General features: G+C 42.6%; 1 non-coding gene across 1 annotated transcript; it reads left to right on the top strand.

Moving 5' to 3' along the window:
* The first annotated feature begins 16,056 nt into the window (after positions 1 to 16,056).
* Trnal-cag lies at positions 16,057 to 16,140 on the top strand. The gene has a single exon. It is a non-coding gene; the product is annotated as a tRNA-Leu (tRNA).
* The last annotated feature ends 96 nt before the right edge of the window (positions 16,141 to 16,236 follow it).

The raw sequence follows: 16,236 nt of genomic DNA, 5'->3' as shown, positions 1-16,236 counted from the left end.
AATAAATCAAAGGGTATTCATCAAACTGACATAAGTGACTTAAAGGTAAGAGGCAAATCTTGAGAGCTAACTCTCAAACAACCACAATAGAAATTATATTTAGAACAACAAAAATTTTTTTTGAACGAAGCAATATCTCACCAGAGTAATGGAATTTAACTACCAAAATGAGCCAAGATTTACTGGGCCGCCAGCATTCGCTTACGATGGCAGTAGGCAGTTTTATAACCGTGCCACCAGTGAAGGAAGCAACAGATTCCAATACAAATAAGACTCAGCTTCGACCTCAGTGGTCACTAATGCACGTGGTGGCCTAGAACATATGACACAATTTCCAGTCTGAATGACAAGGTAAGCAGATATTGAACACGTTGCAATTAAAAGAAATTTTAAAACACATCAAATACAGCACTCAGATAATTTTAAACAGAGGCACTAAAAAGTAAATATGACACTTGAGACAGAGTGATGGAGACTCATAGGCAATCCAGTGCAGCGAGTGTAACTTCAACGCGGGAGCAGATGTGTCACTCAAGTAACAAGTACCTTTCCACCAAAGGGCAGAACAGGCGGCGCCAGAAAATGAACAGTAATCCAGCACCCACATCAGCAACTATGCTCCTTAATCAAGGGTAAACCGGCTGCATCGACAGTAGGCTCAAGTATTGCCAACCAACACAACCATTAGCTACAATTTGCATGAATATTCTATGATACGACGCGGCCGTCTGGATGCACTTTTAATAACTTTACGCATGTCTTGACCACACTTCTATTTTTCATCAACCTTACGAGTTTCGACATTCCATCATTTTCAAAGGCATTGTTATGTCAGTAACATAAAAAATTAGATACGTTTTATCACGTAAGCATCCTCGAGCACGGGACAAGTGCAAACTGCTACCAGTGCCTTTGAAAATGACGGGAAGTAGAAACGCGTAAGGTTGATGGAAAAATAGAAGTGTGGTGAAGACATGAGTAAAGTTGTTAAAAGTGCAACACAACTCTATCGACCACCCGTACGTCTCATGTGTCTCTTCTCTCTTCTCTCTCTCTCTCTCTCTCTCACCGCAGCCGATTGACTGCCCATGTTGTCAACAAACCGTTCCAAGGACCTACAACCAAAGGCTAACAGGCGACCGAGGCACCATCCGGTGACAAGACAGAGATCGCTCTACTAGGCAAAGATGTAAAAACAAAACGAGCCGACACGGCACGAATATGCTATTTCTGGAAACCGGTAGTGTTCTACACTAACAGGGGGCGGTTCGCCCATCTGTTGCAAGCATCAACGAGGTCGTGTTAGCCGGCCAGTATGGCCGAGCGGTTCTAGGCGCTTCAGTCTGGAACCGCCTGACCGTTATGGTCGCAGGTTCGAATCCTGCCTCGGGCATGGATGTGTGTGATGTCCTTAGGTTAGTAAGGTTTAAGTAGTTCTAAGTTCTAGGGGACTGATGACCTCAGCTGTTAAGTCTCATAGTGGTCAGAGCCATTTGAACCATCTGAGGACATGTTGTCTACTACTGTGGGAGTCAGCAACGACACAAACAAGAAAGGAGCGCAGTTGAGATGGCCAGTGTCATGTAACCGAAACGATCTGTACATAACACTTTCAAATTAATACAACACATTATTTCTAAAAGGGAAATAAACATAACTTTTTGTTATGAAGTGGCTTCCTGTACTTCCTACACGGAATTACTTAATACACTGTTACTACTCACAGAACGCAGACTATGTATCGTCTCCCAATTACTCAGAACTGATGCTCTCGGAGACTGCGACCGAACTGGACCCGATCAGCGATGGGCGGCTGGCTAAGGCAGTGTTGATAGGGGGTGCTGAAGTCTGTCTTGCTGGAGGTGTGACACTGCCCGCTCCTTCCATTGGCGCATGGGTCAGCGCCTTCTTGATGCCGTTTCGCGGGGCTGCCCTGCTCGGATGCAGTCGCTCCGTTAGGACTGCACAAGATACTGCAAGCTATGCAAGCAGTCCCACAACAGTGGTGCGTGCAGCGGCCACAGAACTGGAAACGTCACAAACAACAGTACACAAAAGCAGGCATAAGAGATTACGTCTCTATGCCGCAGAAGGTGCAGCTACTTTAAGCAGCAAGCCGACGGACAAACATCAAAGCGAACAGTCTGCAATGAATAGCCGAAATTGAAGCAAGCAATGAGATTCTAGGGAAGATTTGTTTCTTTGTGAAGCGAACTATCGGCAACTGACCAGTTTAAGCATAAAAAATTAGGTTAATGATTTAGCCGTGGAAATTGCTGCAACTTCACATTTTTGCTTAAAAACGTTAAACTGTTAACTAAACCTTTATGGTACCATCTGTTGACGACGCCCACAGGGTCATGTTTAGGAACGACTGCACACAATAGCTGGATTAAACACAGAAAACCTAACACAGGAAACTAATAACATCCTCTTATAACTGCTCCTGGTACTATGTTTGACATTTTTAGATTCAAAAATCGAAACTGTCAAAAATGGAATAACAACCTTATTTCCCAGAAAATAACGCCAAATACATATTGGCCAGTCACATTAATGTGAACACCTGCCAAAAGCCTGAATAACCAGCATCTGAGGGGGGCGCCTCTGCGAGACGTGCACGAAGGGTGTCAGTGAAGTTCTGGGAGGTATCGACAGGGATATGAAGCCATACCGCCCCCAATGCCATAATCAGCTGCGCTAGGTTTCTCAGTCGAAGATCCATGGCGCGAAATGCCCGATATAGGTGGCCCCACTCGTTGTCGATTGGATTTAAATCCGGGGAGTCTGGGGCCAGGGGAGTACGGTAAATGTGGTGTCAACGCCAGACACCACACGTGCTAGGTGGTAGCCTTTAAATTGGCCGCGGACCGTTAGTATACGTCGGACCCGCGTGTCGCCACTGTCAGTGATTGCAGACCGAGCTCCGCCACACGGCAGGTCTAGTCGAGAAAGACTCCCTAGCACTCGCCCCAGTTGTACTGCCGACTTTGCTAGCGATGGTTCACTGTCTACCTACGCTCTCATTTGCAGAGACGACAGTTTAGCATAGCCTTCAGCTACGTCATTTGCTACGACCTAGCAAGGCGCCATATTCAGTTACTATAATCTGAACAGATAATATTGTGAATCATGTACCCTCAAGAGCGACGTTCATCATTAATGGATTAAAGTTAAGTATTGTTGTTGTGGTCCTCAGTCCTGAGACTGGTTTGATGCAGCTATCCATGCTACTCTATCCTGTGCAAGCTTCTTCATCTCCCAGTACCTACCGCAACCTACATCCTTCTGAATCTACTTAGTGTATTCATCTCTTGGTCTCCCTCTACGATTTTTACCCAGCCCTCCAATACTAAACTGGTGATCCCCTGATGCCTCAGAACATGTCCTACCAACCGATCCCTTCTTGTAGTCAAGTTGTGCCACAAACTTCTCTTCTCCCCAATCCTATTCCATATTTCCTCATTAGTTATATGATCTACCCATCTAATCTTCAGCATTCTTCTGTAGCACCACAATTCAAAAGCTTCTATTCTCCTCTTGTCCAAACTATTTATCGTCCATGTTTCACTTCCATACATGGCTACACTCCATACAAATACTTTCAGAAACGACTTCGTGACACTTAAATCTATACTCGATGTTAACAAATTTCTCTTCTTCAGAAACGCTTTCCTTGCCATTGCCAGTCTACGTTTCATATCCTCTCTACTTCGACCATCATCAGTTATTTTGCTCCCCAAATAGCAAAACTCCTTTACTACTTTAAGTGTCTCATTTCCTAATCTAATTCCCTCAGCATCACCCGACTTAATTCGACTACATTCCATTACCTCGTTTTGCTTTTGTTGATGTTCATCTTATATCCTCCTTTCAAGACACTATCCATTCCGTTCAATTGCTCTTCCAAGTCCTTTGCTGTCTCTGACAGAATTACAATGTCATCGGCGAACCTCAAAGTTTTTATTTCCTCTCCATAGATTTTAATATCTACTCCGAATTTTTCTTTTGTTTCCTTCACTGCCTGCTCAATATACAGATTGAATAACATCGGGGAGAGGCCACAACCCTGTCTCATTCTCTTCCCGACCACTGCTTCCCTTTCATGTCCCTCGACTCTTATAACTGCTATCTGGTTTCTGTACAAATTGTAAATAGCCTTTCGCTCCCCGTATTTTACCCCTGCCCCCTTTAGAATTTGAAAGAGAGTATTCCAGTCAACATTGTCAAAAGCTGTTTCTAAGTCTACAAATGCTAGAAATGTAGGTTTGCCCTTCCTTAATCTAGCTTCTATGATAAGTCGTAGGGTCAGTATTGCCTCACGTGTTCCAACATTTCTACGGAATCCAAAGTGATCTTCCCCGAAGTCGGCTTCTACTTGTTTTTCCATTCGTCTGTAAACTAATAGTTCGGTAATTTTCACATCTGTCAACACCTGCTTTCTTTGGGATTGGAATTATTATATTCTTCTTAAAGTCTGAGGGTATTTCGCCTGTTTCATACATCTTGCTCAGCAGATGGTAGAGTTTTGTCAGGACTGGCTCTCCAAAGGCCGTCAGTAGTTCTAATGGAATGTTGTCTACTCCCGAGGCCTTGTTTCGACTTAGGTCTTTCAGTGCTCTGTCAAACTCTTCACGCAGTATCGTATCTCCCACTTCATCTTCATCTACATCCTCTTTCATTTCCAAAATATTGTCCTCAACTACATCACCCTTGTATAGACCCTCTATATACTCCCTCCACCTTTCTGCTTTCCCTTCTTTGCTTAGAACTAGGTTTCCATCTGAGCTTCTGATATTCATACAAGTGGTTCTCTTTTCTCCGAAGATCTCTTTAATTTTCCTGTAGGCAGTATCTATCTTACCCCTAGTGAGATAAGCCTCTACATCATTACATTTGTCCTCTAGCCATCCCTGCTTAGCTATTTTGCGCTTCCTGTCGATCTCATTTTTGAGACGTTTGTATTCCTTTTTGCCTGCTTCATTTATTGCATTTTTATATTTTCTCCTATCATCAATTAAATTCAATATACCTTCTGTTACCCAAGGATTATGTGTAAGATTTGTTGGAAGTCGCTAAGTGCTGTCATTCTCAAATGCTGGATGAATATATTCTGGTTAATCTGCGAGCCGTGACTTACGTCTCCTGAAGACATAAACACAGTCTCTGACCGTAATATTTGTCTTACTGTGTTAAAACCGTAACATGAGATTGATGAGTACATTACGACAGCAATTTAAATTTATAAATTCGGTCACTAACTGTACGATATATGGAAAACAAAATCTTTGTTGCCCCTGAAAGCCGTTAGATAGGCAACTTGCAACTGAATTCCTACTCATGGTTAAGCCATTTAGTAATATACAGGGTCTCCCACTCAAACCTCCCTGATTTCTAGGACCCAGGAGAGAAACCACAGTAGATAAGACAATGAAAAATGCACAACATTGTAGATCCTCTCAAAGAATTTATATTCGCGAGTCAGAAGTGCCAAGTGTCATCGCCAGAGTGCAACATGGTCGTATGAAGTGAAAATGACAAATCCACAGTAGCGCGAGCAAACAGTATTGTGGTATACAGAAACAAAACCGCCGATTACTGTGGAATTATCGTCGTGTGTATGACTGTGATTCACCTGATGTGCAAACAATTAAGGAATGGTATAGGAAGTTTCTGGCAACAGGAAGTGTTCTGGCGGTGCACGTTACAGAGTTTCAGAAGAGACAGTGCAAGACATAAGACAAACGTTTCTCAGAAACCGACGTAAGTGAATCCTTCTAGCATCAAAGCAACTTAATGTACCTCCATCAACACTGTATCGTGTAGTTCAGCAGCGTCTTCGTATGTGTGCTTACAAAGTGCAAATTCTGCAACATCCGACGCTGAACGACAAACCACGCCAACAACAATATGCTGCAGCGTATTGATATGGATGCCAGCTTCCTGGAAAGATGTTTATTGTCAGATGAGACAACCTTTCATCTATCAGGAAGGGGTAATAGGCATAATGTTCTCTTTTGGGGTTCGCAATATCCGCACGTTGTCATTGAACATGTTCGTGGTAGCCCTAAACTAAACGTCTGGTGCAGGTTAATGCACGACAGGATTGTTGGACCGTTCTTCTCTGCGGAACAAACAGTGAATGGGTCAATGTATCTGGACATGTTGGAGCAGTTTGTGTACCCTCAGATACAAGACTTGCAACCCAACATCATTTTTCAACAAGATGGAGCTCCGCCGCATTGCTCAACGGCTGTTCGCAAGTTCCTGGATAGGAAATTTCCCAGTCGTTGAATCGGACGCGGAGAACCCTTTGCCTGGCCACCACGTTCACCCGACATGACGCCGCTTGACTTCTTCATGTGGAGATTCGTGAAGGACCGCGTGTATGCGACCCAAGTGGACGATATTCCTGCGATTGTAACAATAACAGAGGAAATGTTACAAAGAACTTGGCAAGAAATTGAATGTAGATTCTGTATTCTTCGTGCTACAAATGCTTCACATGTAGAGGTGTATTGATGATAAATAAATAAATTCTTTGAGATGCTATACAATGTGGTGCATTTTTCATTGTCGTATCTACTGTTGGTTTTTTTACTGGGTCTTTGAAATCAGGGAGGTTTGTGTGGGACACCCTGTACACTGTTACACTGTTGAATGTATCCTGGGATGGCGAGAGGTGCGAACACGCGATACTCCGAGGAATATTGTACAATGCGATCCTTTTGATGGCCCAGGTGTTATGGTTTGAGGCGGCATAATTTTGTACGGGCGCACTGACCTCCACGTTACACTCACCGCTCAACGTTGTCACACTGTACTTCTTTTCAGCAGTGCATTCGGACTTGATTTAATTTTAAGGATGACAATGTGCCATCCGATGGATCAACGCAGGTGGCGGACTGCTTGGAACGGGCGTACATTCGGCGAATGGAGTGACCTGTCCATTCCCTCGATTTAAATCGCATCCATCACATGTGGGACTATTGCAGCACGTCCATATGCACCAACGACCATCCGGCAGTTATCAAGCGATCTAGTGGAGGAATGGAACGCCTTTCCACAAGAACTGCTTACCTACCTTATGGGCACTATGGAAGCAAGTGTTACCACTCGTGGCTAATCGCACACCTTATTAAGAACCATGTCCCGCCTTTTGCAGTGTCTGGTGGACCGTGATGAGTAGCGGGTGACTGTAGTGTAATTATGGTCTCTGAATAAAAACGTAATTTCTGTTTGACTCATTGCATATTTCTTTAAGTTACGCTCTCTACTGTGACTGTTCTTCCTATGTATTGTCCAAGTTTCATCGTGTTGTGTTAGTCGGCAGTGACATATCATGAGGACGTTACTTTGGTCCTCAAGTTATGTGCACCAGTGTAGAGGAGTGGTTGACCATCTCGACCAGTCGCACAGTGCGCCAGAATCCTGAAAACTCAGCCAAAACTACAAAATATGTTCCAATATGATATGATGGGTATAATGGTGTTTCTGACCATTCTGATAACAATTTTTATATCAGAATTGAAAAATTGAAAATCGCGGATCCAATATGGCGAAAAGAATCTGGAAATATTACTGAAGCGGACTAAACAAGCTTCGTTGAACATTTGTAATGTTAATGGTAAACTTTATTTCAGAATTGCGTCTATTAGTGACTTTATTACAGAAAATATACGAATATATTAGTTACAAAAATTGAAAGTTCTATAAATTTTCTTAATCTTCTTCCTCTTGCGGTTCTTCTTCATCTTCATTTCCTTCTTCTTCCTGTTTTTCGCTAACATTTGTATCCTCTTCATCATCCTCAGCGTCTGATACCTCGTAATCCTCTGCAGCAGCTACCAAGAGGGCAACAGCTTCACACGACAGTTTTCACTTTCGTCGGGGACCGCTTATGCAAAGACGAAATATGAAATAGTGAAACATAATGAAACAGAATTAAATTTCTGAAGAAAAATCTTATCAATACGAAACATTATAATTATTTTATAAAGAATACTTTTTATATTTGTAACATATTTAAAATATGTCTTTATATTTTGTAATTACGTATTTCGTTGCTTATTAGCAATGTTGTAGAAATAACAATTGTATAACTGTGTGTGTACGTGTTTCATTCGTATTTTCGTAAAAAGTTTGAGTTCTATTTTCTCAATGTAAGAAACGGCATTTTGGAACTGTGGCTTAAATATTGGCTCAAAGCCGGAGCTTGGGATAGTAGCTGCATTTTGAAGCCGATTAGCGAAGACAACAGTACGTATTCAAGGACGGAATGAGAAAGAAGGCAGAATGTCGTGCGGTCTAAAACTTGTCACATTTTTCGCTCGCACTTTACAGTTTTTGCTTGTATTCCGCTAAGAAGTTAATTACCATAAACCAGTTGTTAATTAATGATTAAATAATGAAACAAGTGTTCAAAATTAAGTACATAATTTATGGATTACCCTCCACTTGAAAGGTTTCGGCCTAATTTGCATGAACATACATTGCTGGTCATACATAAAGCACACCAGTGTCAGACGCAATCTATACCTTCACTGCGCGATAACAACGGTGAAGTCACTGATGACAGTCCCACTAAAGCAGAGTTATTAAACACGGTTTTCCGAAACTCCTTCACCAAAGAAGACTAAGTAAATATTCCTGAATTCCAATCAAGAACAACTGCCAAGATGAGAAACATAGAAGTAGATATCCTCGGTGTAACAAAGCAGCTTAAATCACTTAATAAAGGCAAGGCCTCCGGTCCAGATTGTATACCAGTTAGGTTCCTCTCGGAGTATACTGATAAAATAGCTCCATATTTAGCAATTATATACAACCACTCGCTCACAGAAAGATCCGTACCTGAAGACTGGAAAATTGCTCAAGTCACACCAATACCCAAAAAGGGAAGTAGGAATAATCCGCTGAATTACAGGCCTATATCACTAACGTAGATTTGCAGTAGGGTTCTAGAACATATACTGTATTCGATCATTATGAAGTACCTCGAAGAAAGCGATTTATTGACATATAGTCAGCACGGATTCAGAAAATATCGTTCTTCTGGAACGCAACTAGCTCTTTATACTCATGATGTAATAAGTGCTATCGACAGGGGACGTCAAATTGATTCCATATTTTTAGATTTCCAGAAGACTTTCGACACCGTTCCTCACAAGCGTCTTCTAATCAAAGTGCGTGCCTACGGAGTATCGCCTCAGTTGTGCGACTGGATTCGAGATTTCCTGTCAGAAAGGTCACAGTTCGTAGTAATAGACAGAAAGCTTTTTTGTAAGGTCATCGACTAAAACTGATGTCCGGCGCTCCTCAAGGAAGTGCTATAGGCCCTCAATTGTTCCTGATCTATATTAACGACGTAGGAGACAATCTGAGTAGCCGTCTTAGATTGTTTGCAGATGATGCTGTCATTTACCGTCTTGTAAAGTCATCAGATGATCAAAACGACTTGCAAAATGATCTAGATAAGATATCTGTGTGGTGCGAAAAGTGGCAATTGACCCTGAATAAGGAAAAGTGTGAAGTTAATCACATGAGTACTAAAAGAAATCAGATAACTTTCGATTACAAGATAAGTCACACAAATATGAGGGCTGTAAATTCAAGTAAATACTTAGGGATTACAATTACAAATAACCTAAAATGGAACGATAATATTGTGGGTAGAGCAAACCAAAGACTGAGATTCATTGGCAGAACACTTAGAAGGTGCAACAGGTCTACCAAAGAGACTGCTTACACTACTCTTGTCCGCCCTATTCTGGAGTACTGCTGTGTGGTGTGCGATCCGCATCAGGTGGGACTGACGGATGACACCGAAAGAGTACAAAGAAGGGCAGCTCGTTTTGTATTTTCTCGAAACAGGGGAGATAGTGTCACGGACGTGATACGTGAATTGGAGTGGCAGTCATTAAAACAAAGGCGTTTTTCGTTGCGACGGGATCTTCTCATGAAATTTCAATCACCAGTTTTCTACTTCGATTGCGAAAACATTCTCTTGGCACCCACCTACATAGGGAGAAGTGATAATCACGATAAAATAAGAGAAATCAGGGCTCGCACAGAAAAATGTAAGTGCTCGTTTTTCCCGCGTGCCGTTCGAGAGTGGAACGGTAGCGAGACAGCATGAAGGTGGTTCATTGAACCCTCTGCCAGGCACTTTATTGTGAATAGCAGAGTAATCACGCAGATGTAGATGAGAACAGAAAGTTTCTTCTGAACTAAATTCAATCATCATCATCATCATTTAAGACTGATTATGCCTTTCAGCGTTCAGTCTGGAGCATAGCCCCCCCTTATACAGTTCCTCCATGATCCCCTATTCAGTGCTAACCTTGGTGCCTCTTCTGATGTTAAACCTATTACTTCAAAATCATTCTTAACCGAATCCATGTACCTTCTCCTCGGTCTGCCCCGACTTCTCCTACCCTCTACTGCTGAATCCATGAGTCTCTTGGGTAACCTTGCTTCTCCCATGCGTGTAACATGACCCCACCATCTAAGCCTGTTCGCCCTGACTGCTACATCTATAGAGTTCATTCCCAGTTTTTCTTTGATTTCCTCATTGTGGACACCCTCCTGCCATTGTTCCCATCTACTAGTACCTGCAATCATCCTAGCTACTTTCATATCCGTAACCTCAACCTTGTTGATAAGGTAACCTGAATCCACCCAGCTTTCGCTCCCATACAACAAAGTTGGTCGAAAGATTGAACGGTGCACAGATAACTTAGTCTTGGTACTGACTTCCTTCTTGCAGAAGAGAGTAGATCGTAGCTGAGCGCACACTGCATTAGCTTTGCTACACCTCGCTTCCAGTTCTTTCACTATGTTGCCATCCTGTGAGAATATGCATCCCAAATACTTGAAACCGTCCACCTGTTCTAACTTTGTTCCTCCTATTTGGCACTCAATCCGTTTATGTTTCTTTCCCACTGCCATTACTTTCGTTTTGGAGATGTTAATCTTCATACCATAGTCCTTACATTTCTGATCTAGCTCTGAAATATTACTTTGCAAACCTTCAATCGAATCTGCCATCACAACTAAGTCATCCCCATATGCAAGACTGCTTATTTTGTGTTCACATATCTTAATCTCACCCAGCCAGTCTATTGTTTTCAACATGATCCATAAATAATATGAACAACCGTGGAGACAGGTTGCAGCCTTGTCTTACCCCTGAAACTACTCTAAACCATGAACTCAATATACCGACAACTCTAACTGCTGCCTGACTATCCATGTAAAGACCTTTAATTGCTTGCAAAAGTTTGCCTCCTATTCCATAATCTCGTAGAACAGACAATAGCTTCCTCCTAGGAACCCGGTCAAATGCCTTTTCTAGATCTATTAAGCATAGATACAATTCGCTGTTCCACTCATAACACTTCTCCATTATTTGCCGTAAGCTAAAGATCTGGTCCTGACAACTTCTAAGAGGCCTAAAGCCATTTTAAACAATCTGGAAAAATTCCCTACGCCAGTGATGCATTGCATGTATCACTAAGGACATCACTTATTAAGTTGGAACAACTTTTCGTGAATACTCTTTGGAATATCATTAACCCCACAAGAGCATCTGTTTTGTAGTTTTTTTATAATTTTATAAACTTCAGTGAAGTGTGTTGGTGCAGCATCGATTCCGAACCAAGTACAGTGCTGACGAGCAAGTTGTTTCGTTCGCACTATACCCCAATGTCCTTGGTGAAGAAGCCGTAAAACTCAATTTACCGTCAACTCTAACTGCTGCCTGACTATCCATGTAAAGACCTTTAATTGCTTGCAAAAGTTTGCCTCCTATTCCATAATCTTGTAGAACAGACTATAACTTTCCTCCTAGGAACCCGGTCATATGCCTTTTCTAGATCTATAAAGCATAGATACAATTCCCTGTTCCACTCATAACACTTCTCCATTATTTGCCGTAAGCTAAAGATCTGGTCCTGACAACCTCTAAGAGGCCTAAACCCACACTGATTTTCATCCAATTGGTCCTCAACTAATACTCGCACTTTCCTTTCAACAATACCTGAGAAGATTTTACCCACAACGCTGATTAAAGAGATACCTCTGTAGTTGTTACAATCTTTTCTGTTTCCATGTTTAAAGATTGGTGTGATTACTACTTTTGTCCAGTCTGATGGAACCTGTCCCGACTCCCAGGCCATTTCAGTTATCCTGTGTAGCCATTTAAGACCTGACATTCCACTGTATTTGATGAGTTCCGGCTTAATTTCATCCACCCCAGGCGCTTTATTGCACCTTCAGACAAAACAACCGGCCGCTTCTAACACCGAGGTTCAATTGTCCCAGCATTACACTAGCCAACAAATTAAATGACACTTCTGAATTCCGAATTTCTTATCTTCTTTTTTTCATTAATGACACCATTTCTTCGGGATTCGCTCCGATGTGCGTCGCAAAGCTGGCTAGCAGCCTGAATACAACGGCGGCGCTGCAGAGGCGCAACAGGCGGCGCCGGTGTCCAGTCTGCGGCGGTCCCGCTGTACTCGTATATTTAGCGGCGCTTCTGCGAACGGCACTTGCTGGCGCGCCAGTGTTTGTTTACTCAGCGGGGACGGAAATGCGGCGCCGCGACACTTAACGGCCGGCTCCCGCTTCCGCCCTGGATCCACATCACGCTTTTCCGGGAATGGCGCGCTGACCTCTGACACGTTTGCGGCTTACGGGACACTCGGCGCAGCCACAGGAAGTGACGCTGGCTAACCCAGCCTCCTGGAACGGAGGAGACGGTGGTAGCCTCGGCGCAAACACTGGTGCAATGGCTGGCATTTCTAAAATAAACTTCATTCACTCTCGTTCAATTGAGGCAACGTGTTTGCAGCATAGGAAAAAAAAAAAAAAAAAGGTTCAAATGGCTCTGAGCACTATGGCACTTAACTGCTATGGTCATCAGTCCCCAAGAACTTAGAACTACTTAAACCGAACTAGCCTAAGGACATCACACACATCCATGCCTGGGCAGGATTCGAACCTGCGACCATAGCGGTCGCGCGGTTCCAGTCTGAAGCTCCTAGAACCGCTCGGCCACAATGGCTGGCTGGAGAGTTTATGGTTAGGACAGTTACGCATTGTACTCTTGCGAACCTATACGATTCTGGACTTCACCTCTGGGTTGGAAGTCGTCGTTGAGTATGCAGCGTTCAATAATTGAGAGCACTTCCTCTTCCTATAATTACGTTGATACGTTATCTGAACTTCGTCCTTGTGGATGGGACTTCGCGTTTCTCGTCTGTAGAACACAGAGAGGAGAAGACAGTATGAGAGTATATTAGTCAGAGGACCGCCTTTAGCCATCGTAGTGTTTGAAAGAGTTTTATTTTGTGGTTGGAGTTCTTCCATCGACGCAGACGCGTACGAGAACCAGCACGCCAACGCGCCAGACGCAGCACATACGGCGATATCGCAAATTACTTCGGCTCTTTAGAGCTATAAAGCTTAACAGCTGTGATCACGCTAGTTTATTTCCGCTGAGGTTCCACACCAATGTAGATCATCTTTGAAAGTAGTGTCTTCTAATGTTCGGTACGTAGATGGTTTCAGTCATTTCGCGTTATTTATGTTAGATGGAGTGGCCATAAAAAGGGATTGAGTTGGGCAATTGATAAATAATTTTGCTTAGGAAATATAGACATTTCTCATAAAGGTGTTTTTTTAATATGTAATAAACGTATAATAAGAAACAACGTTTATTATTTAGTAGTATTAGTTGCCTTCATCATTCATTGTAATATATGGAATTAAGAGATCCTAAGATCTGCTTCAGGGGGTAGTCAGTTAGGGTCAATTCTCCTATCTGCACAAACGGGACATTTTTTTACGAACACTGTTGCGCAATCTTCTCAAAACTTCTAAACAGAAGGTTTCATTGACGGTCTGACCTGGAGGACCAAACTCTGAATGAACTATTGTTCAAATGACTCTGAACACTATGGGACTTAACATATGAGGTCATCAGTCCCCTAGAACTTAGAACTACTTAAACCTAATTAACCTAAGGTCATCCATGTCTGGGCAGGATTCGAACCTGCGAACGTAGCTGTCGCGCGGTTCCTGACTGAAGCGCCTAGAACCGCTCAGCCACAATGACCGGCCCGTCTAGCTGCTTCCTGTGTTTAAGCAGGACCAGCACACCTGTGTGGGCCTTCCATCCAGGGCTTGACTTCCGCCTACCGTTTCATCTCCACTGGCGTTCCAACCTCTACTAGTATAGGCAATCATGCATTACGCCGTTCTGATAATAAAGACACTCCATCACATTTACAAGGCGTACAATTTCTTTACCTCAAAACTACGTAATTTCGACAGTCGCAGAATCGAAAAGTTACCAAACCATTGGCAGTCTGTTGAAAACAGAGACGGAAAATATATTACTGATGACTTAGGTCTCTGCTATGTCTATCTGATTTTTTTCTTCGGTCTGCTTTTTATTGTTATGCATCTTTTTAGATCGAAATTGTAGAGTACTTTGCTAGTAAATCGAAACTAGAATAGTAGTACGCTGTCCTTCTCCTTTACTCCGACAGCTCCCAAACCCCTTTTCCCTTTTATTATAATTTTATTGCCTTTCCCACAGTGAAGTCTGGCGTCCACTGCAAGCGACCAGCTCGCAGCTGACTACTTGAGTTCCTCCTATTATTGTTCCCTTTTAGTGCTTTCAACAATTCCTCGTTTTTTCTCTCGCACAGTTTCACACCCCCATACATTTCATTTCCCCCTCCGGGTTCCCAGCTTTCTAAACTGGCTAGTACACTCAGCCTTTCCCAGTTATGTTTGTAAATGAAGTACCATCGATAATTCCCTTTTTACAGTTGCATGTATGCTAGAAAGATTTACATCATATTTCCTCCCTTGTTTCAGTAATTTGCCCGAAACCAGTTGCGTTTCCAACAAAACGAAGTCGCAACTGAAGCGGATATTTTCAGTCTCAGCATACGACCAAACAACCATTCTAACACAACGCAGGCAGCAACAGAATTAGAAAACACCATCATGTGGATGGGGTATGAAAGCGTCATTCGTGATTACGTGATGTATCGTGGTATACCTTTATCGCATTCAGTCTCGGTTTGCGTGTTAGCAAAACTAGACCAAAACTTGAAATACGTTTCGATTCAGATTCCTGGCAAAAAAAATGCCGAAATATGTATCTCAGACGCTTTGCACGTAACAGTTTTCCTCCAGGTTATGCGCGCTGAAAAATGTCTCCACTTTGTGCGTACTTTATCGTGATAATATTTTGGAACGATACACGGACCTCTGCACAGACGTGAGCGTGGTTATTATGATTGCGATCAGAATTATGGTTCATTACGAAAAAAAACCGAACCATTTGCATAGACTCTTGTCTTTTCTCGAAATAAATTGTAGCAACATATTAACGCCGTTTCGTAAGGGATGCAAATATTATTTTCAAATTATTTACTTCCTTCAAAGATTTTAAAATGTGTCTATACGAAATGTAAATGCATAGGACTTGGGTTTTTCGATATTTTGTCCAGGATATTCGTTGAAAACTTCGTATTGTTTCTCTGCCATATATGCCGCTTGCTTTCCTTTGGTCCAAATGCTGACCAACAGCATCAAATTTACTGTAAGTGCTGTAGCTACCTGGCATTTTAAATAAAGTAAACACAATGAAAATAAACTGTCATTTTAGTAACGTACACGGCGTAAGTATTGGGTTATAAATCAGTTGTAGCCTAAAACAAGTGTTTCAATTGGTCAAATTTTTATATTCGGCCGAATTTAAAGAAAACAAGATAATAAGTGCCTAGAAATACAGATGTTTTTCTTCGCGTCTTTCGACTGGATACCAATACCACTTACCTGTCCTTGATCCTGAGACAAGCCGCGAGAAGCTGCAGTGAGGAAGTAGGCAGGGTCCCAGCTGCGCGAGCCGGGGGCTGGGCGTGGCCTTAGCAGGTCACCCTGGAAGCTGCACGGCGGCAGGAATATAGATCTTTCTTTGAAGATAATCTGAATTCGCTACTCATACGAATAACTGTACGTAGTGTCGTGTATGTCAGGATGGCCGAGCGGTCTAAGGCGCTGCGTTCAGGTCGCAGTCCACTTCTGTGGGCGTGGGTTCGAATCCCACTTCTGACAACATTTTTTCTCCTCTCGTTCAGTCATTACTGGTACCCAACAATAACTTCCGCAAGCCGACTGATGAAAATTTTTTGATAAGCCATTTTCCGGAGA

The sequence above is a fragment of the Schistocerca piceifrons genome, chromosome 3, assembly GCF_021461385.2.
Source record: "Schistocerca piceifrons isolate TAMUIC-IGC-003096 chromosome 3, iqSchPice1.1, whole genome shotgun sequence".
Classification (NCBI taxonomy): domain Eukaryota; kingdom Metazoa; phylum Arthropoda; class Insecta; order Orthoptera; family Acrididae; genus Schistocerca; species Schistocerca piceifrons.
The sequence above is the reverse complement of the archived record's forward strand: the minus strand, read 5'-3'. Positions and strand labels throughout refer to the sequence as shown.